The sequence below is a fragment of the Sinohyriopsis cumingii genome, chromosome 5 (genome assembly GCF_028554795.1).
Source record: "Sinohyriopsis cumingii isolate HCF-2022 chromosome 5, ASM2855479v2, whole genome shotgun sequence".
Taxonomy (NCBI): domain Eukaryota; kingdom Metazoa; phylum Mollusca; class Bivalvia; order Unionida; family Unionidae; genus Sinohyriopsis; species Sinohyriopsis cumingii.
In genome coordinates this window covers 7,831,795-7,857,225 of record NC_142965.1, presented here as the reverse complement: position 1 = coordinate 7,857,225, position 25,431 = coordinate 7,831,795, and positions in this window count along the sequence as shown.

Genomic DNA, 25,431 nt, shown 5'->3' with positions numbered 1-25,431 from the left:
ATGCAAACGATCCATCAGTTCTAAACTCTGTCCATCTTTGATTTTGTTTCGTCTTTCCTCAAAGCCGTCATTGTCAAATTTTTCAAACTTCTTCGCTTCGTCAGGTTCCCATAGCACACAAGCATTGAGATGAGTATTCTTGGCATCTATTCCGTACGTCAAGAGATTTTCCAGGTAGGCACGGTAAGGGTAAGTATCCATGCTGCTGCTGACCAGTTTGTTATTCAAGTACAAGTCCACTGAGCTGAACAAGGAATGCATGAAATTGTTGACGGGAGCTATATTCTCAGCAGTGGCATCTATTCCACCATTATCCTTATCTAGAACTTTGACTTTCAAGTACAAGTAACTGCTATTCAGATCGATGTAATCTTCGGGCTGTCCCTTGATTTCAAACTCGATGGGAGCGGAATCGGTCAATGAGGAGACGGGATGAAATTCCACCCATTGGGATTCTTGCATCGTCATCATCGTGGGGGGCATGGCAAACAGGTCCAGTTCCGTCTTGGAACAAGCCCAAGATTCTCGGTGCATCATTTTTTCTCTGTGTCTCAATAATCGAAAACGTCTAAGTCTCGAACGGTTCTTCTTTTCTTGGCCTTTCTAGCTTTAGACGTGTGAAGTCTGGTGAAAGGGTGTTTTCTTCGTCGTCTCTTTCTGCCTTGTCCTTGCTGAATGCCTGACTCGGTAGCGTGAAGGGCATTTATAGGTGTGTCTCGGCGGCCCAAAATGTCTTTGCCCGTTTGCAGCAAAACATTTTTGCCAGACCTCATAAAGGCTTCTTTAGGGTTTTGTTTGTCGATGATGACATTTTGGAGAAATTCTTTGCCTTGCGTCAGTGCCGCATCTTTCAAGGCGTGCAATCCGCGTGTTACCATCGGTTTCAACACCGGGGCCACCGAACGAAAGGCCGATTTTAACATATCTCCTAAACCGTGTCCTCGCTGTCGAGCAACGACTTGGTACACTGGATACATGACTTACGAGTCGTGAGTGAACCGTTTTCTAAAATGGAGTTTCACCGTGACTTTTCCTTTGGTGAATGGAATATTTTGTCCCAGATCTCCTTTTATAGCAATGTTGACCGTGTCCAAATACGACTTGCTGACAGGCAAATAGTGAGGATGTACAAATTCGCAGTGGACGTGATAAGTGTTTCCACCTTCCTCGTCAGCGTTCGTGGCAGAATCCACTTTGAAAGGAATGACACGCAGTAACGGCACAGAGGTGTGTCCCACCACGTTGTACTCCACCACATCGGAATACACGAACATCAAATTCAGTCCTTGGTTCAGTTCTACCGGGGCACGAAATAACTTGCTAAAAGACTCGTTGTCGTAAATGATTGATAATTCAATTTTTCTTGATCATGACCATTCTCATGTCCATGTCTCCGCCCAACATGTCATACAATTCAGGACAAAATAAAATGGACAGGATTTTACTCCCGTCAAATTTCATCAAGAAGCGACGAGCTGCTTTGTGGTATTCCATGGTGACACTTTTTCTGACACTTTCCAAAGCTTTCAGAAACACGACATTAAACCTGGAGGCTATGGTGCTGACCAAATGTTGACCACTAAAATAATAGCCTGGAGGAATGAACAAGTGGTAGGTCCACTTTTGATTTTGTGTACGGGTTTTCTTGTCATATTTGACATTCTTATCCAAGTACTCTTGCACTTGCTCGTCATGAACTTCCACATCAAAAAAATTTTGATTGGGAAGGACATTGAGGACTTGGGTCGGGTGAATGATTTCCACTAAAGCCACTTCCCAATGGGCTTCGTGATCTAAGGGGATGGCCTGAGGTAATTTGGCCGTGTAGCAGCACAACGTGTTGTGGGGAAACACCTCCATGGAACTGTCACTCGGTAAGGTTAAGTAAAATTGGTTTTGGTAACTCATAATTCCAGAGTTCTGTGGCTGTCCGAGGGGTTACTGGACGTCAGAGGCGTGTCTCCGCCTAAAATGGGGTCGTTGTTGTTGTTATTGGAGTGGTGACTGACACTGGCACTGGACACAAGGTTCCCGTGGTTCCCGTTCGAAGTGAATTTCAGGGAGGGATTGGGAAGCAGGTAACCGATGCAACTGCTCAATAAAATGGTCCACAATTGTTTGCCTCCTTGTTGCAAACTCAAATTGGCAATGGCTGCCCCGATGACACAATACACCACGAAGATTTGGCAGAAAAAGACGATTTGCGTTTTAGGCACATGTTCTCCGCACCACCCCCACAAGGGTTGTTTTTGTAAATCTTGCACAGAAGAACTAGGTGAAAAAGTGGTCGACGTAGCTGCGTCTGTGTGAAAGGGCATGATGTTCACTTCTTTTTATAGTCGATGACTTGCGAAGCGTCGATCCAAGAATCAAAACTGGGTCGATATCCTTTCCAACGTACTTTCACTTCTTTGACACGTTGTTTGCCCACTTTACGGTTCTGCGATCGAGAATGCTTTCGATGTCGTACACGTCGTCTTCTTTTTTGGTGACACGTTGTAACTCGGGCAAATAAAACGTTCCTTTGAGCACTTCTCCGTTCATGTCTTCCAATTTATAGACGGCAGGATGACGACCATGCACTCGTCCAGTGACACGAAATAATTCGGTCGTCCAGTTAGGTAAGTAACCTTTGTCGAAAGTGCGTTTGGTTTTGCCAATGCGCACCCAATCTCCTACGGTCAACTCTCCACTTTTCTTGGGGACAGCCCTCGTCGGGGACGTACCAAACAGGCGCTCAAACACCAACACTTCGTTGTCGGGAGTCACTTCTTGCGGGGCACGTCCGATGCTTCGATGGTAAGATTGGTTGTACGCTTGCACCAGGTACGGTAAGATGTCGATGTGCTTCAGAGTGTGGTGATGCGTAAAATATTTCCACATGCGTTCTTTCAAAGTGCGTTGAAAACGTTCCACGATGCTGGCTTTGGTTTCGGGATTCTCGGTGGTAAAAAAATGAATGTCACGTTTCTTTAATTCTTTTTGGAAAGCTTGGTTCAGAAATTCGGTACCTTTGTCCGTTTGCCATCGACGAGGGTGACGACCGCTTTGTTTCAACACTCGTTGCAGGGCTCGCACTAACTCGCTCCTGGATTTGGAAGTCAAGGGCACGACCCAGGCAAATTTGGAAAAGACGTCGATGACACAAAACAAATATTTGTAGCCACGATTGTAGCTGGCCAAATGAGAGACATCGGCTAAATCGGCTTGCCATTGATGATCGATGCCTTCCACTCGGGTGCGACTTCTGGCAAACTTGCGTCGAATGGGTTTGTGTAAAGTGTAGGTAGCTTGTTCTTGTAACCATCGTTGCACCTGAGGTAAACGGAGACTTTTCAGTCGAGTTTTGGCAGCACGATACAATTTTTGAACTCCCGCGTAACCTGCAGGATGGGAGGGATCGTAGTAAATGCTGGCTAAGACTTTTTCCATTTTTTTGTGTTGGTTGGTGTGTTAATAAGACACCCACTCTTGGAGGATGCTACTCTTTTTCTCTTGGGGTATTTTCTTGGATTGCAATGCTTTGCGTGTGCGACCGGCAATAGGTGTTGAAGAGGAGGATGTCTGAGCGGGGGATATCGGTTCTTGTTTCACTTCTGTCTTCACTTCTGTCTTCACTTTCTTTTTCTCTTGTGATGAAGAAGGGGTGGCCATCATCTTTTTAATCCATCCAATTCTGGAGGTAGGTGGTGTTGTTAACTTGCGTACTTTTTCTGGTGGAGTTTGAAACCCTTCTTCTTCTTCTACTTCTTCTCCTTTTTCTGTCTTGGTCACTGGTAGTGGTGGTACTGGTACTGGTACTGGTGATGGTGCTGAACTTTTCATCAAGGTCTTAAAATCTTTCAGAGTGGGTAGAGCTGTTTCGTCTAAAGCTTTCTGGTGAAAGAGTTGCAGTCGTTGCAAGAGTTGACCGTACCTTTGCGATTTTTCTGTTTCGGACAAATCTTGGCGATCCATCAAGGACTGCAATTCGTGTTGTAACTGGGACATCTCGCTCAAATGGGGATTGGGAGGTAAATGCGGGGTGCGTTGTTCTTGCCAACGATGGTATTCCATCCATCGTTTGTAAGGCACTAAAGCTAGTTTTCGTCCTTCCATGGGGTTGTCAGGGGTCGATTCTGAGATCTTGGGACTTCCGAGGGCCTTTTTATCTTGCTCCCACCAGTCCTCCCAACATGGTTCCCAAGACTCCTTTCAGCAAGGGACCTAACAAGAGGGGTAACATACCTCCACGTTGGACCAACATCTTCTTCTTTTGACGAATCGGAATTTTCTTTTGAACCATTTGGCGAAGAACGTGACGATGTTTGCTTAAGCATTGTTTCTGGTGTTTGGGCAAAGGGATCGTGCCTTTCAAGACGTTCAAACAACATTCGCACACGGTATCGATGACCTCTTTGGAGGCCGATTGAATGAGTTTTTTTCGTAGAGGTGGAGAAGCTTTGGACAGGACAGATAACATGTCCTCATGTTTGACTAAACGTGGTGGTAGTCCTTTCCTTTTCTTTCCTTGGGGTTTTCTGGAGGGTGACATCTTTGAGTCTTCAGGAGCACCAAAAACACTGATACCCCCGACTTGGTCACAGGCCTTTTTTATACTGGAACGCGTCGCCACTGGTTGTCTTTACGTCGTAACAACTTCAGGACAGGCATGACACGTCGTGCAGGGGTACGCAACGGACTTAATCGAGCCAGTTCTTCCTTGGACAAATCCAGTAAACTTTGTAACATGCCCGATCTTTCTTGGACTTTGATTTTGGGAGAAGGTACTTTGTGAGCAGCAGCCACTGCCACTAAATTGGAGGGTCCTGTCACTGGGGAAGTTCTTTTTGGGGTCATCAACGGAGAAGTTCTTGGTGTGATCAACGTCTCCAAGTACTCTTCAGTTCTTGGTGTCATCAACGGAGAAGTGGATGAACGTGAGGCTGCCGGAGACGCAGTCACCGCCGTGGCAGGTCGTGGTTTGCGAGTGTAAGGTTGCGTCCTGGCCGAAGAAGTGCCTCTCTTGCGACTAGTTTTCTTCTGTGGACTTTTCTTTTTCTTGGGGCTTCTTTTCTTTATTCGGGGTGGTGTCTGGTAACAGGAGGGTCCCGCCACTGGAGAAGTTCTTCTTCTTGGGGACCTGGTCTTTTTCTTCTTCTTGGAGCTTCGTTTGACTTTTTTCTTGGGGAGAAGTTTGGGGGCATTAGGATCCCATCTTAAGAGAGAGCGAATGATGACCCCTCCTAGAGTACCGCTCCCTCCAGGTTTCAAAATGATTTGTTTTTTGGTTTGAGTGTCGATGCGGGGATCGGCCAGTTGGGTCAAATCGACTTTGTTTAGATCAAAAAAGCGTTTGGTTTGATGAGGAATCTGAATGATTCCTTGGAGTAATTGACGTGCGGTCACCGTGAACCATCGTAAGACTTCTTTGAGACTAGCTTCTAAGACACGAGCTCGTATTTGTGGTTTTTTTTCTCGACTGATACCATACAAGGCACGAATCAATTTGACGGGAAGATGCGACTGAAGGGACGTCATGTTCAAAATATGTGTGAGACAGACGAAAAGGGTCTGAGGTTTTTATAGATTTTTTTTGTGGAGTGAAATATAGTCGAGGACAGAGACGTATACAGGACAGGCCCTCCGTCTTGGCACCAGTGGTGAAACAAGTGGGTACGAAATCGCAAATCCTCGGGGGTCGTAGGTTTCAAATCGACGAGTAAATAGGCGTGTGGAGTTTGAGTGGCATCGTCGTACGCCTGAGTCAGCCAATGTGTTCCTAACTGTTTGGCTAAGACTTGCACTTGCGATTTATCTCGAGGGCTTTTAAACAAGACCACGTAATGCTCATTGAGACTGATGGTGCGATGGGCTTTACTTTGTTGAAACAAATTTTGGGTGATGTAAACGACACTGGCATTACGGTGGTGCCCTTTGCGCGTGAACCACAGTTTAATTTCTTCTTCGTCTTCTCCTAACATGTCGTCGAAAATGACCAAATGGGTTTGACGGGAGTCAGAGACGATGCCGTCGTCTTCTTTAGGAATGCCTTCCACAAACACGATGGAATCGCCTTGACTTTCTCGCAAGAGGCTGTACGCCGATTACCACTCTTTGTAACACCACACGATCCGTTGAGGTGGCCGATCGATCAAATGATGTTTATGTTCGATCAAACGTTTGACGAATTCGGTTTTGCCTGAACCGCTAGGTCCAGCAATGAGCATGTTAAAGGGATGGCGAAGATACAAAGCCTCCCAACTGGCACGATTTAAGTGTTCGTCGATGACTTTGACAGTGGAGGAAGAGGGAGCAGAGACAGCAGAGGTAGCCATAGTGTGAGAAATGTCACTTGTGACACGAAAACAAACAAGACAAGAGTTTATATACTTTTTTTCAGAACACGTTTATTGAATGTTTCAAACATGAATACGAAAGACAAAAATACATAAAAGCCGAAGGCTTAAGTACAAGGATAAAAGGCACATGATAACCATTAACGTGGAATAAACACAAGTGTCTGTACAACATGTTTTGGGTAAAGTTCTGACCAGTTCTATAGGGGGTAAGGTCACACAAGTGTCCTCCCGAAAGGATCTTTGAAGCCTGTCCACGACAGTCCTGTCCTGGGTGACGGGTTCTTCTGGCACCGTCACTAACACGGGTTGAAAAGTAACTTTTTTCCTTGAACAACTCTCGTGCTTACTGGGCCACATTTTTTGGGTCCAAGCCTCAAAATCCCATTCTTTCCAGGCACGGACATCTGTCCTATGGGGATGTAAGTCACACGCTACACACACATCGTCATACACGTCTTGGGTAGCTTAAAGTTGACGAATCTTTTTTTCCTGTTGAGGTCGAGAAGTATCCAGATGAAAACGCAAGGCTTTGAGCAAAAGGAGTTTTTCGTGACCATTGAAGGCCATGGGGGTGTGGTAAGTACTGATCGTAAAGAGTCCACAAAGAATCGGCTGGTAAACGAAATCCCAGAAAAGAAGTCACTAAGACACACACCACTTGTCGACCCAAATTGAATGGATAAAGTTCTTGTAATAATCGATGGTAATGATCCACGGCTTGAATATGGTCATTGAGTTCCTTCCACGGAATCTGTTGGATAACATGTGATAAAATTCGTGGCATGGCAACCTGATTTTATAGTCTCTTTGTTTCGGAAGCAATACACGTAATTTCTAACTAGACATTTTCGTTCTCCAGTAGGGAATCTAAATCTTGCATACTGTAACCGAAACGCCAGACTTCGTTTAGGAGTTTCCTCTTCCGCTAAGTAGATCCCACGTAACAAATGTTGGTAATCCTTTAACTCGTCTTCCTCAATGCGTTGCAGTAGGTGAATCTCGAAGTAACCAAAATTACGAACGTTTAGTTCATTCACTAACTCAAACTGTTCAACAAGGTCTGACCACTGAAACAATTTCTGACGAATCAGTCCTATTATACCATTCAGGTACCAGTGGTTAAAGATCTGGTGACGTAATGGATGCAATTGTTCTTTACGTTTGACTTGTATTTTCACCAGCTCTCGGTAAATCCTTTCTCTCAGCTCCTCAGGCAAGCCCAAAATGTTCTCTTGTAAAGTATCCATAAGTATATACACTGTTTTTGGAATCCTTGGGTGGTGGCCAATAGCCTCGTTTAACTTTGTGCCTGATGTAATATCCACTCATAATCAGTCTTCTTATACTTTGAAACAGAGCATAATTTAAAAACGGCTGAATAACTCTGCGTTTGCGTTTCACTTGTATTTTGATCACTTCTCGGTAAATGCGTTCTCTCAACTCCACAGGCAAAGCACGAATGTTCTCGTGTAAAGTATCCATGAACAGGTTATGATAAGTTACTTCAATGTCTCGGTCCCACTAAGGGTAAGTAATGACAATTCGGTGACCATCGAGCATGTTCTACGTAGGCCGAATCTTGCGGTTCCCAGTGGTGAAGTGACACACCGCAACTGAAGCACTTGACTTTATCTCCTTTGCCCAAGTAGAAAAATCCGGCTCTGGCTAATTCTTCGGGGGTCGGTCCTCACAGATACTTAGGCCATTTTCCTTTGAACGATTGAAGACGATTTTCAAAGTCGCAGTATTCCGACAAACGCACAGGAAACGAATATTCGTCTTTCACAGGTTCGTTTCGATGAGGGTTGGGTGACATGGACAGGAGTTTGCTCAGCGCTGGATGGCATCCCTAAGGGGGTAGACGTGAAGGTGAACATCCACCTTTAAAACGAAACCCAGTAAAATGTCCAAGAGGACGAGCGGCATCGCTTTCGCATCCCTCAGGTTTGACACGCACAGCATCACTTTCCATGATAGGGGTAGTGACACTAAAGTTCCCATGATGCTTTACGGCATCGCTAAGGTCACAACGTACAGCATCGTACCCATCGCAAGGCTCACAATCACATTCCACTTCAGAAGCCCCACACTTGAATTGTGCCTTTCTGAACTTGTTTTGTGTTTCTCTGAAAGTATTCATCTTGTTCGCTCGGTCTTGGTAGTCACAATGAACTATCGATCTTGCCTAGGGTTCCTTTTTATATACAGACCAATACCGACGTGTCCATTACGGTAAGGTGAAATGATTGGGAAGTCGCACTCGCTTCTGCTACACGATTTGATATACTTTTTCCAGGGGCCGACTGACGATGTGGTGAGTGGGTAAACGTACAATCTTGTTCGGTTGATAGGTGGTCACTTTAAAGTTTGCATCCTCTTCCGATTGCAAGGCTTCTTTCAATACCCCAAAGTTGACCACTCGACTGGTACGATAATTCAGAGTCAGTCCTTTCACTTTGCACGTCGTGTGCACTTCTCCTTGTGGGTCCCGGTATTCGTAGCCGTAATTTTTGGGACCGCCACTGACGAAACTTAGAATCTTGTCGTCGGGATGTTCGTCTGTCCAGGCTCCTAAACGGTCTCCTTCGATGTCAGGGTGCTGTTGACTCTGGTGATGAATGTAGATGCAACTGTCCGTGTCAAAGTACAGGACGCGTTCCCCTAACAGTTCCAGAGCTTCGTACAATTTTAAACGAGCATGGGCTGTCACGTAAGCCGCAATGATGACATTTCCAAAAGGGTCGTCTTGTACAAAGTCCAGATCTTCTTCGTAATTGGCCAAGATCAAATCCTCGCGAACGACGTCCACGTGTTTCATGTATTTGGTTTTGTCGTGAATCATCTGGAAGTAGCGGGAAGGTTCTGTCAAATATTCCGTCTTGGGTAAACACGGTCGTTGTGCCATTTTACCCCACAAGCAATTTAACATCACTTTGGCAAACGATCGCCTGCCTTCGTTTTTCTCGATGTGATCTAAAGTGATGCCTTCTTGTTCATTGTATTTCTCTTTGAATTTTATTTGGTCTTCGGGAGTGTGACACCAGGAAGGATAGCCGCTGGCTTCTTGCTTCAGTTTCAAAAAAGCATCCACGTAGTCAGCGAAAATGCCTTTCTGCGTGGGGTCACCCTTGTGGTATTGTCGTGTCTTGGGAAAGTGGTAAATTTCGTACACTTCTAACAGTTGGTATCCCATGTCCAGAGCTTTGAACAATTCTACGCTGACCCAGGTTCCCGTCAAGGCACGTTCTTCCTGGGTGTGCTGACAAGGCTGATCTTGGTTGCACGTTTCGGCACAAGTACGGCACAATGGAAACATCAGTTTGCCTTGACAATGGTGAGGTAAGACGGGATGGTATAGGTTCGTGGGAGGGAAAACTTTACACTTGATCAAGCCTTCGTATTGTCGAATGTTTTTCAGGTCGATGTGTTCCGTCAGCAATTGTGGGTGCCCTACAGGAAAGCGACAATATTTGCACACGTAGGGATACAGTGAACACACGTCCAAGTATTTGATTTCTTCTCCTTTCTCTTCGTCGGCTTGGTACAGCAAACAGGTGGCATTGGTCTTTCCTCCGTACAAACTATCCCTCGGGTTCAGCGGGTCCATGAACTTGTAACTTTCCACGAGGTGTTTAAATTCACGATCGGTTTTCATACGGTGATCGTACTCGCGCTCCCACATTTCCACCACTTGGTATCCTTCCTGTTCTAACTTTAGGCGTCGCTGACAAGCGGCCTGGTACAGGTCTTCCATGGTTCGTTGTAAAAACTGATTTTTAGTGCCACGGTCAGGATAACAGACAGGACATCCGTGAAATAAGCAACCGTTAAACTCGTACACGATCTTGGGGTTTTCTAAGTCCCAACCATCGACCGAATACGTTCCGATGGTCTTTTCACCCCCTCCGTTGCGGGCATGCCGAATCCACTTGTCTTCCTTGTCGCACAAGTAATGTAACCAACGTAGGGCTTTGACCGAGTATTGACGTTTGACAAAGTGGGTCGTGTGAGGACTGATGACAGCTACGGTGTTTTCAGGCATGAATCGTTGGCGGTACACTAAGGAACACGCTTTGGCAATGGTGCAAGCTTCTTTCAAAGGATCGACCCCTCCGTGTTCCATGAACATTTCTCGAAACTTTCCACAGCAACGCCGTAAAATGTCCCCGTCGGAACGACAATACTTTAGCATTTCTTCCTGAAAGTCGAAGGGGTCCGAGTCGTGAGCCTGGTACCAAGTGTAGAAAGCTTCTCGTTGTTCGGTACGCATGTTGTCGGGGTCGTAATAGTGAGCCTCAGGTAAATGGGGTAGAACGGCGTGTTGATTGGCTTCCGTATTGAAAAAGTGTGGAAAGTACCCTTTAGCCATTTCTGTCATTCCAAACGTTTTAGGCATTCGGCTCAAAGGCATGGCCAAGTAACTCATCGAATCTTTAAACTGTACTTGTCCCACTTACATGAAAATGATTTTGGCTCCGTTCAAAGTCACTTTAGGACGCTTGGTGCCTTGTTCCGTATAGTATCTCAAAAGAAACTGTCCATCGTATCCGGAGAAATTGTGAGCCATCACCGTGGCATGACGATGACAATCTCCGTAACGTTCGATGTCCTCTTGGCTCCACGTCTTGTCGGTGGGGTCTAAAACCCATTGGGCAAAATCGGCTGACGTGTTCGGTCCCCGAAAGATTTTTTCACGCCCTCCAGGAATCTTGCTGCAGTGAGGGCAATGACTGAAGATAGGTTCCTGAATGCACTTCTCGCACGCTCGATGAGCCACGCAGAAATTAGGAATGTGAATGCCGGTCTCTTGCATGCATTCGAAATCGAAAAAGATGAAATTGCCTTTCTTCTTGTGACCGTCCTCTTTCTCTGGTGGGGGTTGGTATTTTTGCAAGTAGCATTGGTGTTCCAAGTCCACGATGTGGTGACAAATGTGACATTTTTTCTTTCCTGAACATACGTGTGCCTTGACATTATTGGTACGTAGGCCTTGTCCACACGTAGGGCACAATCTCAGCAGTTGACAAGCACATTTCTGCTGTGACCCTTGCGTCTTCAGATGTTGTTGGTAACAGGTAGGGCTGACAAACGTGCGCAGACAAGTTGAACAAGGCACTGGTCCTTCGCTCAGACAGGGTGGAGAGGCCAAACATCCTGAGCATTTCAATCCACAATGCTTGTGTTGCTCTCGATTATTATAACCATAATCACATTTCTCACAGTAATAACCGTATCCCAGGAATGCAGTGATACTGGTAATGGTATCGAAATGGTCATCGTGATAATAGACATGAATGTATTTTCCGTCCTTAAAATCTTGGCCTCGAAACAACAGAGGCCCACGCATTTCTTGAGGGTACACTTTCAAGGTGTATCGTGGAGCTAGGACATCTTGCAATTTTGAATCTCAGGAATGCCACAGGGTTTGCCTTTGGGCAAGTCGGCTTGTTGCAATAGGAGTTCTGCTTCGTTTCGTTGTTTGGCTCGGTCCGATTGTCGAATAGTTTTCCAGGCTCTTTTCCATTCTGTCGTGTCGTTCTTGTTGGCATAGGTTCGTCCCACCACGATGGCTCGGGCTAAACACATCTGGTCTTGAGAATTGTGAATTTGGACGAGGCTACGCTTATTGCTGCGAAGCTCGTTCACCAATAACATCTTTTTGCGTCCAGTCCCTTGAGGAGGAGAGACGTGGGTCATGTCCAGTGTGGCTCTTCCATCGGTGATGTCAAACTGATCATTAGATTGTTGTACGTGTTGAATTTTGTCCATGACTTTGGAAGTGGTCAATTCTGCAGGGCTGCTAAACTCGATCCAAACGGGATTTCAAACCGTCGTGTTGTATGGAAAGTCTCAAGCGATCGTCTTCTTTGGGTTGACATTGTCGCTTGAGTGTGGTGAGCAAAGAATCCCACACTCCGGTGATGAACCCTTCTGCTTTCTCTAACGGTACTTCAGCCTTGAAATCTTTAAACTTCACCGTGTATTTGTAAGCCGTGGTTCTAAATTTTCTAGAGGAGCGCTTTTCCGTCTCTCGAATGGAATAGTATTTTTCAGGGTTGATTAAGGGTGGCGAACTTGGTTTAGAGGGTTCGGATTCTGGTTCACTCATGTCCTCTTCAAAATCACTGGCATGAATTTGTGCCAAGACTTCAGCTCTGGTACGAGGCGATAGATCACGTTTCTGCCTCTTACTTTCTTCTTCTTTCTTCTCGAATGAATAGGATCGTTTCATCTTGAGTGCAAAACGTCAAAATGACTCAAGTTTAAACACCATAGACTAATTTATAGTCATGACAGACCAGCGTATATAAAAGGGTGTGTGTCCTTTCACTATTCATTTCACTCTCAAACCGAGCACAACGATGGAAGAGACTACCCAGATGGAACGTTTCATCAGAGCTTTGCGAGGGGTCATTAGAAAATTCTCTTCAGACCAGCCGACGGACTACTCTCCTTCCTTTCGAGATAAAAGTCAAGATACTTGCTATATCTGTCAGAAGAAAGGGCATTGGTCTTCAGAGTGTCCAGACCGTCATAAAAGAACAAAAACAGGGGCTAGAAAAGACAAAAGTCAAGATACCTGTTATTATTGTCAAGAAAAAGGACATTGGTCTCCAGATTGCCAAAAAAAGAAACAAGAGGAGTCAGAAGAAAAGAGGGATTCTTCAGAAGAAGAGAGGGATTCTTCAGAAGAAGAGAGGGATTCTTGAGAGGAAGAAAGCAGACAGGTGAAGAAAAAGAAACAGGAGAAGAAAAGAAGAAGGGAAGAAAGTGAGGAGGAAGAAGAGGAAAAGCCTGTGACGGTGAAGAAATTTAAAAAACAGAGAGACTAAACAAGGAGACAGAAGAAGTCTATGAACTTTTTAAAGTGCTCTGTTGTGAATTGTGAATTGGATTGTAACTATGGATAAAAGAATAAATTAATTATATAAGGTAAGTGTCTTTGAGTTTTGATTTTAAAATAAGGACGTACACTCACACACTTATACACATACACGTACTATAGGGGTAAAATTTTTTTTTTTTTTTTTTTGAGTTATTGGCAAATTGAAAGGCTATCTCTTTTCGAGAAACGTGGGTGGCCCTGAAACGGGCCTTTTGTGGTGTAGGGGTGAGTTTAAGCAATCAACTTTAACTGCCTTAAGCCTTTGCCACGGCCAAGGCCTACTTCTGGACTGCGTACTGTTGATGATGATTGGGTTGAAATCACTAAGGGTGGTACGGTAGGCTTAGTCACAGGGTTAACGTGTTTAGCTCGGGAAGGTCGTATTCTCTTCGGTCATAATAAAGAAGTCTGATACATTTGTTTCAGACTTCTTAACTCCGCTAAAATGTCCAACAGTACCGTGACCGTTTGATTTTCACCCTCTTGTTTCTTTGCTGCTGCTACTTCTTCTTGTTGTTGTTTTTTTCTTACCTCTTCTTCTTGTTGCTGCAGGAGAAAAGCTTGTTCCGCTTCCTTTTGTCGTTGTATAAATTTCTCCAATTCTTCTTTCTGTCTCTGTCTAAAATTCTCCACTTGCGGTAATGAAGAAGGTAACGAAGGTTCCGGAACAAATTCTTGCGAGGTAAGAAAATCTACAAAATCCCAATTTACCTCTTCTGAAAGTAACTCCGGGTTCCCTTGGGCGGTCTCCACTGCTGGTGCACCCCAATGAATCGTTTTCTGAGTTTCCGTCATGTTGAATCACTGTCGCATAGATTGACTGCACACAGGCGCTAGCGAATCTATATAGACCACGTGACGTCACAGACTGCTCTCTTCGGATTGGATGCGGGCTGACTGAATTTTGTAACGCGTGTTCAGATTGGTGAATGAACTCAATCCGTTTCAACCCTTCCTCTACCTATAAATAAGCGCAGTTCACTGCATCGATTCACCTGTTCTCGTCACCTCAAGATGTGGACCACAGTTGAATCATCCACCCTTGTGTCTTCAATGATGTTTGTCCTAAACATGCTCATGTATGTCCGGTCCAAGTGGACTGTTGTTGATAGGACAGATACTAGTCTATGGATGAGAAGAGTTTACATAGAAAGACAAGGATGTCTCAAGAGGGTACTTGTGTATGGACCTGCAGTTAGAAGGAGTTTAAGAAGAAGAAGAAGATGTGACAGATGCCATCTATGTTAATATTAATATTAACATAAACCCAAAGGCCCTTTTCAGGGCCACCCACATTTCTCGAAAAGAGAATGACTTTCGATTGCCTACCCCTTTTTTATTTTTTATTTTTAAAAAAAAAAATCCCATGTTCAATTTCCCTTGACGCTATACAGTTCCACCCTGTTTAAATTCCTTTGACGCTATACAGTCCCCTATTCCCATGTTCAATTCCTCTTGAGGCTCAACAGTCCCACGATTTTTCTCCATGCTAATTTCCCTTGAGGCTATATGTTCCCACGATTTTTCTCCATGTTAAATTTCCATTGAGGCTATATGTTCCCAGGGAGGTCTGTAATGTTAATTCCCATTGAGTTTACGGTATCCCCTTTCACTACTCTCCCTCCTCTTTTCAACAGTCAGTGTTTAAAAATGTACATGTTAGCAATACAAAATGTTAACGGCACGGCAATATCCTTCATTTTTTCAGGTCCCAGGAGGATAGTTGTAGGGGATGACATAGGGTCAATGGAACTTCATGTTAAAAAGTGAAACTGGAATACGAAGACTATGGGAATTTAACATAATAATAATAATAATAAGGAGGACTTTGTATAGTGCCTAATCTTTAGAAGCTCTAAGCTCTATACAACATTAGACAACACCTATAAAATAAAAAACATATAATGATATGATTACAAAAACAAACACCATGAAATTATAAAACATTAAAGCACAAAACATGCTGAGAATATTTAAGGTAGGAAACATTATTAGGTCTTTAAGTTTGTTCTTGCAGTCGAAAAAAATGAGTTTTGAGATCACTCTTGAATGTGATGACTGTGTCTTTGTGTCTAAGTTCAGTGGGCAATTCATTCCACGTTGTTGGGCCCTGGTATGCAAAAGAACGCTGTCCATATGACTTTGTTTTCATAGTGGGAATAATGAGTATACGATGGTCAGAAGAGGAGCGAAAGTAGACATGGGTGAGGTCGGATAGGTATGTTGGACTAGAGTCCGACAGTGAAACGTAGCACAGAGAACAAATTTTGTGCTTGATTCTGGATCGAATGGATAGCCAGTGTAGGGTACAGAGCAGCGGGGAGGTGTGCTCCGATCGTGGTACTCAAAATATGATCCGAGCAGCTGTGTTTTGAACTTGTTGAAGTTTCTGGAGCAGATATTGAGACGAACTAGACAAAATTGAGTTACAATAGTCCAGTCTTGAAAGTACTAATGAACACACAAGTGTTTTAGTGGCATCAACTGAAAGATATCTGCGAACTGAGCTGATGTGTCTCAGCTCAAGATAAGCAGCCGTGCATATGTTCATGACATGTTGGTGCAATGTGAGAGTATTGTCCAGAGTAACACCTAGGTCTCGTACTGATTGTGTGAATTTAATGTTGGTGTTGCTGATATTTATTGTTTGAGGTAAAGGATGTGAATGAGAAAGTCTTTGTATTGTGATCAGAATGGCCTCAGTTTTATCATCATTCATCTGCAGCTTGTTACATGTCATCCATGATTTCACATCAGAAATGCACCTCTCTACACCTTGGATGGTAGCATCAACTTCATTTGGGTGGCTAGATTTGTATATTTGGGTGTCATCAACGTACAAATGGTGAGACACTGGATAATGGTCTATGACACTTGAGAGCTACTGAGTGTACAGAATGAAGAGAACAGGTCCAAGAACAGACCCCTGTAGAACACCACAACATAGATCAACTGGGCTGGAGTGTATTCTATTTACAGATACAATTTGTGTCCTGTTGATCAAGTAGGACTTGAACCACAGTAAGACTGTATCATGAATGCCAAATACATGTTGGAGGCGGTGAAGTAATATATCATAGTCTATTGTGTCAAATGCTGCAGATAAATCAAGGAGGGTGAGGACTGTAATCTTTCCGCTATCCAACGCAGAGAGAATGTCATTAACTACTTTTAGAAGAGTAGTTTCAATACTGTGGGAAGGGCGATATGCAGATTGTACATTGCTAAAAAAACTGTTTGAATTTAGATGAGATACAAGCTGGGATAGAACAACCTTTTCTAAGATTTTTTATATGAATGGGAGATTAGAAACTGGGCGGTAGTTCTTTAAATCGTCATGTCGTCATGGTCTAGTGTTGGTTTCTTCAGCAGAGGCTTTACAATGGCAGTTTTGAAAAATGATGGGAATTCCCCGGATGAGAGAGAGGTATTAATAACATCAGTTAGTGAAGGCAATACTGGATCTAAGCACTCAAGCAGCAGTGATGTTGGAATTGGTTCAAATTCACATGACTTTGGTGCACTCTTCATCACGATTGTACGTACGAAATCCATATAGACAGGTTCAAATGCTGCTAATGGTTGCCGCTCAAATTCTGTATCCCAACTGTATGGTGACGACGAGTCAATTGAAATTGTGGTGCCAAGCTTATCTCTAATGGTTTGTACTTTGTCACGGAAGAAATTTGCAAACATGTCCAGAAGGTCGACTGGAGAGAAGGTAGTTGGAAGTGGTGTAGATTTGTTCCTTGACATTAGCTTGTAAGTAATCTCGAAGAGCTCTTTGCAGCTGGAACTTTTCATGATCTTAGTAGTGTAGTGGGCTGATTTCGCTGCATGGACTATATTTGTGACATTCTTCTTAGCGGCTTCATAGATTTGCTTATGAATAGTGAGTCTGGTGGAAAGCCAGAGCCTCTCAGCTTTACGTCGGTCTCTATTAGCAGTGCGAATCTCGTCCCTAACATTGCTATACCACGGAGAACACTTTTGAATTGATACTCTGCACTTGGTAGATGGGGCATGTTTGTCAAGCAATGAATGCAGGCAGTTATCGAGTTGTGCTGCGGCAGGAGGTAAGCAAGTTGTTAGGTTAGCTTGGATGTCATGCATTAGTTTGGTTCTATTTATCATACGGAGGTTTCTCTTAGTAGCAAATAAAGGTGGAGGGTTAGGTACTGATACGTCAAGATGGCATATAATGCAGAGGTAATCTGATGCAAGGTCATGGGATACCAGGGAGGACCGTAGAATGTTTTCATCAGGTCTATGAAGAATCCAGTCTAAAATGTGACCATGTTTATGGGTGGGTTGGTTAACTTACTGTTTGAGGTTGAAAACATTAATGGAATTTATGAGTTTTCATGTATTTGAGTTTCCGGGACAGTCAAAGTGAAAGCTGAAATCTCCAAGAATTATCAGGTTGCCACCTATCGAATTTCCATACTCCAGGAGATTCGGAAACTGCTCCAAAAAGAGAGATTCAGCCAGCTTGTTTTTTTCTACTAGGAGGAGGGCGGTATAGGCAGAAAGATGGACTGACCTTTGCTCCAGTATGAGTGTGGTTTGGACTAGTTCAAACGATGTGTGGTCGAAATTGAATGTTGTGGTGTGGTTAAGACGTTTTATCATGGAGTTCTTTGTGATGACAGCAGTTCCAACTCCTCGAGAATTACGGGGAACGACTTGATGGAGTAACCAGTGGTTGTTCGATCTGCACACTTGGGCTCATCGCCTGATGTTTTTAGCCATGTTTCTGTCGGGAAAAATACGTCAATATTCTGGTCGTTGATAAAATTAACTATTTCTGTGCGCTTTTCCGGTGGTCCTACTGACTGGGCATTGAATAATGCAATGCACAGAGGTATTTCTTGGATAGTTTACACAAAGGTTGATGAATTAATAAGGATTTGAATTAGGTTATCTAAATTAACGGTCGATTTTTTTTGAAATTGCTGAGCCGAAATAAGAGAGATAACTGGAATTCTTCTTCCTGTTCTACGCCGGCCAGCTTTGAAACAACGTTTCCTTTTTCGCTTCTGTTTACATTTAGGTAATGATGAATGTAGTCCCAGTTCGTTTAGTCTAGAGCACAATGTAGTGTGAAGAGCCAAGGAGTGATCATTTAAAGCAATTAATGAGAATCCATCGTAGCATAAACGGGTTGACTGGCGAGTATCACGTGATGGCTGTTTGTTCAAAAACAGTGGAGCAAGACAGCTGAGAAAAAGTCTAATTGTTCTCATTTCCAAAACAAGGAGATGAAGAAACACATGCGAATTTAACAGCCAATACATAATGAAAACAACGAAGATGAAAACAGGCAACAAACACAAATATCATTGAAAACGGCACTAAAAAACGGAACAGCTGTTTCAAGCCGGTTAAGCGATAGCGGCTGTCTTGTTTATACAGGGACTGTATAGGGTCAAAATGTATGGGTCTGTAATGGGTCAAAATGTATAGGGACTGTATAGGGTCAATTGAACAGGTGGGTCTGTATAGGGTCAAATGAAAATATATAGGGTCTATATAGGGTCAAGGGTTGTATAGGGACAAACACAATATAGACAGACATACACAGATATATACAAACAAGCACCTATACAATAGAAAGACAAACACTGTTTCGGCAAAAGAGTAAAAATCTTTTCGAGGCAGTGAAGTGGCGCTGAAAAGGGCCTTTGGGTTTCTTCTAATTTCTCTCCTCTCTTCCTCCCACCTACTCCTCTTCATCTGCATTACGTTTTTATTCTTCTTCTTCCCATTCTTGTTTCTCCTACTCCTCCTATCTGTTCTTCTTTTCATTTTCTTCCTCCTTCCTACTCTTATTCTGCTTCTCCTTTTACTCTTTTTCCTCATTTTTATCTTTTTCCTCCTTTACGACATCTTTCAAAATCCCTTTTGCTTTCCGTAAGTTATTTACTTCCATATTGACTCTCCCAAGACTGTATCAGCCTGCCTCCACCTTTTCTAAAAAAAACTCTTCGACCATTGCTAGAGTGAATGTCACCTCTTGCGGGGGCCCCGAGTGGCCTAGTGGTTTAAAGCGCTCTCCGTTACGGATCACTGCCATCTCACCTCTGTCTGTGTAGGTTCGAGTCTCGAATTCGGCCAATGTGGGTATGTAGCTTTTTGAGGGTCGGTGGTTCTTTCCGGCCGCCGTGTATAGCATATCGTGTGCTGAAAATGGCGTTAAACCCTACAACAACAACATCACCTCTTGCAGCTTTTCAAGCTTGTTGAAGTTAATGGTGGCCATCCTTCATTGATAGCTGATGACAGGCACTACTAGTTAGTTAGTTTGTTGAATTAACGTCGCATTCGCCAATGCCCCACGGGACATATGATGGGAGCACAGATGCCGTCGTCATAGTCTGTTTCTAATATAAGGTGCTTATTGGGGATAACAATCCATTCATGGCGCCACCCCGGTTCCGTGCTTACACGATCATCAGGGTACCTGTTAATTTAGACGAGAGGAAACAGTTCCAAAATTCGTCGTGTTGTGGTCCGAGCAAGGAAGAGGAGGAAAAGGACTCGGCGAGAGACGACAGGTATCAACTAAAATACTGAAACCCTGGGTCGTACTCTCGTAGCATATGTTATGAGATGGATTGGTCGGTTTAGTCCACAGAATTCTTTCCACGTCACCGTAGCCACGTTCATTATATTATTTGGCTACACGTGGGCGCACGTGTATCCTGCTTTCGGCCTCCGTCCTTTTCGCATAGAAGCAAGCACTCCGATGTTCTCTGCTCGACGTCTTTGCCCTTAATCTGAAAAAAATTGAATGGCACGACTGACTGACTGACTGACTGACTGACTGACTGTTGTAATAAGGTCGCGTGCGTCTATCAGGCATGCTCGACCAGTTAATACCTTCATATGAGGGTTTATTAATTACTCGATGAAGAAGGAAAGAGTACACATCCCCCAGCGCATTTATGCACAGACAGTGTGCTTATTAGTTGATCCGTTTTCGGAGCATTTATGCTCCACGGCACATACGATGGGCGGGAATAGAAACACACATGCTCCACGGTACATACGATGAGCGGGAACAGAAAAACACATGCTTAATAGTACATACAATGGGCGGGAATAGAAACGCACGTGCTCCATTGTACATACGATGAGCGGAAACAGAAACATGCATGCTCCACGGTACATACGAAGGGCGGGAATAGAAACACACATGCACCACGGTACATACGATGGACGGGAATAGAAACACACACATGCTCCATGGTAAATACGATGGGCGGGAATAAAAACACACATGCTCCACGGTACACATGATTGGCGGGAATAGAAACACACATGCTCCACTGTACACACGATGGGCGGGAATATAAACACACATGCTCCACGGTACATACGATGGGCGGGAATAGAAACACACATGCTCCACGGTACACATGATTGCGGAAATAGAAACACACATGCACCACGGTACACACGATGGACGGGAATAGAACACACCATGGGCAGGAATAGAAACACACATGCTCCACGGTAAACACAATGGGCGGGAATAGAAACACACATGTTCCACGGTACATGCGATGGGCGGGAATAGAATCACACATGCTCCACGGTACACAAGATGGGTAGGAATAGAAACACACATGCTTCACGGTATACACGATGGGCCGGAAAGAAAAACACATGTTCCACGGTATACACGATGGGCCGGAAAAGAAAAACACATGTTCCACGGTACATACGATGGGCGGGAATAGAAACACTAGTGCTCCACGGTACATACGATGGGCGGGAATAGAAACACACATGATCCACTGTACATACGATGGGAATAGAAACACACATGCTCCACGGTACACACGATGGGCGGGAATAGAAACACATATGCTCCACGGTACACACGATGGGCGCAAATAGAAACACATGCTGCACAGTACACACGATGGGCGGGAAAAGAAAAACACATGCTCCACGGTACATACGATGGGCGGGAATAGAAACACTTATGCTCCACGGTACATACGATGAGCGGGAATATAAACACACATGTTCCACGGTATATACGATGGGCGGAAATAAAAATACACATTATCCACGGTACATACGATCGGCGGCAATAGAAACACACATGATCCAAGGTACATACGATGGGCAGGACAAGAAACGCACATGCTACACGGTACATATTATGGGCGGAAATAGAAACACTTATGCTTCACAGTACATACGATGAGCGGGAATAGAAACACACATGCTCCACGGGACACACGATAGGCGGGAACAGAAACGCACATGCTCCGCGGTACATACGATGGGCAGGAATAGAAACACACATACTCCACGGTACAACCGATGGGCGGGAATAGAAACATACATTCTCTACGGTACATACGCTGCGCAGGAATATAAACACACATGTTCCACGGTACGTACCATGGGCGGGAATAGAAACACACATGCTCCACGGTATATACGATGGGCGGAAATAGAAATACACATTATCCATGGTACATACGATCGGCGGCAATAGAAACACACATGCTCCATGGTACATACGATGGGCGATAATAGAAATACACATGCTCATCGTGTTAATCTGAATCTACTGTAAGACGCTTGTTGCGAACCACACACTCATAGCGCCACCCGTGTTCAGTGTTTACACGCTCATCGGGGCACCTGTTAGTGTTTTAGACGAGTGTAAATAGTCATACAGTTTTTCATGCAAGTGTAAATGTCTGAGCGAGGAGGAGGAGGAGAGGGACCCGGCAAGAGGCGACAAGCGTCAACGTAAGTACTGAAACGCCAGGACTTTTTAAATCAAATTTAGTTCATTTATTCTAATGGACAATTTAAACTACCAATACTGTGTAGGTCACCAGTGCAATTTGCCAAATCCGTTTGGTCAAACAAATTTCATTAAAAGCTTCGTCTATTGAATTTGAATTTTGTCTACGACGTGCACTTCTAGTTTCCAAAATAACAACAATCAGTTGAGTCTAAATGACGCATATTATTTTTCTATCACGTAAAATTATGTGAAAGTATATGCTTTTGATGTCGGTGTTTAACGGACCAAATATGGATTAATTAAAAAAAGAATTTATCAAAGGAAGTTTTCAAAAGCCAAAATAAAAACCCCAAACAATCACTCAGGCGGTCTTAATAGTTGCTCGACCTTTTCACGTCGAGTTCGCCTGGACTTCTCCGGATTGCAAGCTGCTGACATTCCTTTCATTTTCCAGCGGCTACCATTGCACGGTGCACTCCCTTCATTTCTGGTGGCTACCGATGCACAGTGCACTCCCTTCATTTTCCTTTTGCTACTAATGCACGGTACCGCCCATCAAACTATATGGTCTCCTCGACCATTTCTAGTGCTGATACTTGACAGTTCGGCGAACATCAACTGGTTCCGATCCAAAAGAGTTGGTGACGCAACTGTCGAACGTACCACTTTCTATTCCTCAAGCACGGACATGAAGGAAAACATCCCCTCATACCAACTACACATATCACATACCAAACAAACCACAAGCTGACATATTTTTACAAGCTAACACACCAATACCAAGAAAGCATTATACTCCAGACCATCAACGTGGCGACGGAAAACTTTTATTTAAAAAAACACCCAAACCATCACATACAATCAGCAATGCTACCAAACACAAAGTATCACACAAACAAAGTGGGTTAGTGTTTATAGTCACAATACCCGAATTTCACACAAAACAAACATTCATTACTTAAGTGACACGGCTTTTTGTTAGGGGAAAACACACAGAATACCGACAAACACAATTTTTAATCAAATTGAGCAATCTCTCTTTTCTAGAGATCTGCTTAACCCTGATGCATCTGCTTAATACCCACACCTCCCAGGTCGGGCACCACACATACATCTACGGCTTCAATTATTCTCCCAGTCTACCCTTATATTTGGGAGCGCAGATGTGGGATGTGCTGTGTCATTTTCACAGTCCTCAATTTGAGGGACTCTGAAATTTCGCTACCTCAGTGCTCTTCGTCTGGCTTGATGATGTTGTGGTCCTCGTGGTTGTTGTCGCTGGCACTGAGGCTTCAACTCTTGCTGCTGCCTCTCCAGCTTCTTCTTCCAGTTCTCAATCTGGGAGACAGCAGCTCTCAGTGGTGGTGGTAGTGGTTTTGGTGCTCGGTGTTGTGATGGTGGTGTCCTCAACACAGGATTGATCTCGCAGGTCTGCCTTATCATCAGGTGAGGGAGGATACCTTCTTTCTTTTTCCTCTTCTTTCTTCATTTTCTTCTCCTCCTCTTCTATTTTCTCCGCTTCCTTAATTGCTAACATGGCTAGCTCTTCCACGAGGCAACGGGCATATCCCATGTCCATCTGGACCTCAAGCAATTTTGCTATTCTGCTCATCTTTGACGATGTTGTCACGTTGACGATGGTTAGCCAGACTGACGAATCTATGTGGAGTAAACGTTTCTTGGCAAACAATTCGATGCGTTGGATCACCAGAGTAGTCAATTGAAGGGTGTGATAGTCACTCAAGTCTTTATACCACTGATGCAACACTGCTTCTTCCGAGATGAAGCCCCAAGCTTTTATAGGGTGGAACGGTCTCTCGTCGCTGCCTTTGTTAGGAGTGAAATCAAATAACCCCCTGCATAATCGTCATACGAAATGCCGTGGTTGTTGTTAGGTTTGGTACACGGATATACTGTCCTTTAAGATTGTTAAAAACTATTTCTTGACACGAACCAAGAGATATTTTATTGGGTTACACTTTTATCTGACACGTAATCTCTAAACTTCTTCGTCGACAATGTATTGGTAGATCGTTTTCCTTTCCTTGTCCGAAACATCACCCGAACATATTTTGCGCAGAATCCGAGTTGTCTCTACTGTAGAGCAACTCGAACGGCGAAAATCCCAATCTCAAGGTCTCTCCCTCGACATCCAGCGTAGCATTCGTTTCCGCGTCTAGTCACTACATATGGGATGATACGGTGTTGTGTTCAACTATTTTTTCTATAGCAACCTTCTGATTTTCGTCACAAGTAACGAAGTAAATACGACCCTACAATCCGTGAGAAGCCCACCCCAGCAACCGCTACCATGGTGACCTTGTCGATAAGGGCATTTTTCATGCCTAAATGACCTGACATACTGAACAGTTTACAGTTTTATATACCGATGCTACAGCTAAATATAGCTTCCGTAAAATGAATAGCATCCTGATAAGAATCGTCTGTATTGCAACGATATAGAGAGAATTTTGGTATATAAGTTCTATAAATCTTCGGCCATAGAACTCGGGATAAACAGGTTCTATGTTTCAAGTCATAGAATTTGATATAAACGGGTTCCATATTTCAAGCCAAAGAACTCGAGATAAAGGGTTCAACATTTCATGCGCTTTGTGCAGGCAACAGGAAAATAACATAAATCGGTATTTCAGAATTGGAAGGTTAACAAAATTTAGCACACCCTTGGCGAGCACTGTATGATGCAACGAATCGAGTCATTTTGGTTCATCTATAATACACGTACATTAACTAACATGCAATCCTATATTCCATTTACGCACCTGTTTACCTGCCTACCTGACGCACACACACAGCAGTAGAGAGGGTGAACAGACCACATGCTTTAAAGTCCATTTTGAAAATAAACATTCATACACACAATGACAAATATATGAGTAATAACAAAAAACCGAAGCCTCTAACCAAAACCGACAGTTTCTCTAATTGGGTTAGCTTTTTATTAATTTACCTTTTCGTTTGTGTTTATCTAAATTTGTATAATGTTTTTGTTTACCCACCGTGACACCCTCATTGCTGCTTTAAATGTGTGAGTAATTAAATCATTATTATATCAATAATGGAATCTTACACTAGTAGATTAGCTAGAGAAAGATTAGAAGCAATCAGAAGATAACTTCCTGTTCGTAATGCTCTCAAACGAAAAATGCAAGAACGTCAAGAAGCACAAGTTGAATATGCAGAAGATAAAGAACAATATTTCAAACCTGTTACAAAGGTTACTGAAGGAGTAGCAGAAGCTACTGAAGGTCTTCTTCCCATGTTAAAACAAACAGCTGAGAAAACTGAAAAGATAGCAAGAAGAACTAATCGAACAACAAAAATGTGAAGAAATCGTCTAACTGAAATAGCTGCTGCTCAACCTCCTGGTAGATAGGAAGAAATACTTGAAGGTATTGGTGAAA